Genomic DNA, 1,111 nt, shown 5'->3' with positions numbered 1-1,111 from the left:
ATTCTGTGAAATGGACATATATACCCCCCCCCCTGATTTGCACGGACGAAACGGTGTCTCATCAGCTAGGCTGAAGCGAGCCAACACAAAGGAATCGTTTTCCCCGGAAGCCGACCATGCAGTAGATGAAACCTCGGACATGGACGCAGGCACTCCCCTTGTGCACGGCAAGGAATTCCCTAGTCGCTGGATTGCACACCGTGATTTGGTCATACGTGGAGATGACAACCAGGCCATCACAATGCAGAGTGTAGCCCATAGATCAATAAACCTCTGCTTGGGCATGGCAAGGAGTTGACTACTCGTGATGTTTTTGCTGTGAAGGACCTCTGCGACATCGCCGCCATTGTACCCCTGTAGTACCCCATCCAAAAGGTCGTTCTCCAACCCCGCCATTGCCGACGGACTTAACTGCCAAAGATTAGAAGAGAACTCGTGTGGATATCATCCAGGTTTATTTGCCTAGCGAAAAGGAATCCTAGTCTGACAGGAATTATATTGGAATTTTGTTCCATCAATCGAAAAGGGAGGGAAAGGAGTTGTTTTTATTTTCCCGGCAAAATCCAATCTGAATCGGAGCCAAAGACAGCAGATACACTAGATCCAGATCGGATTCAAGCCTGGTTCACTTGCTTAAATTTAAGCACCCGTCACATCGAATGTTTAGATACTAATTAGGAGTATCGCAAGCGCGAAGTCGACAACTATAACCATTTTCTTGCCTTCACAGCATGAGTAATGAGGCCTAGATTACCTGAGAAGTTCAAATCAACAGGGATCACCAAGTACGACGGCAAGCAAGACCCAGTTCAATGGCTACGGTGCTACTCGCTGGCAGTTCAAGTAGCCGGAGGCAACGATGACACAAAGGTCATTCATTTTTCCCATATGCATGGAACCCCGCGCCATTAACATGGCTTGAGTCACTCAAGCCTAGAACCATTGACTCTTGGGAAGATTTGACAAAAGCTTTTACCAACAATTACGCGAGCTCCATGTATCGACCAGACAACAAAATTGATCTAAGCCAAGTTAAATAGAAGAAAGGTGAGACACTCCACGATTATGTGCGCCGTTTCTTTGAAAAGAAGGCTACAATAGTCGACATCTC

Source organism: Setaria italica, chromosome VII (genome assembly GCF_000263155.2).
Source record: "Setaria italica strain Yugu1 chromosome VII, Setaria_italica_v2.0, whole genome shotgun sequence".
Lineage (NCBI taxonomy): Eukaryota > Viridiplantae > Streptophyta > Magnoliopsida > Poales > Poaceae > Setaria > Setaria italica.
This window is presented reverse-complemented; position numbering follows the sequence as displayed.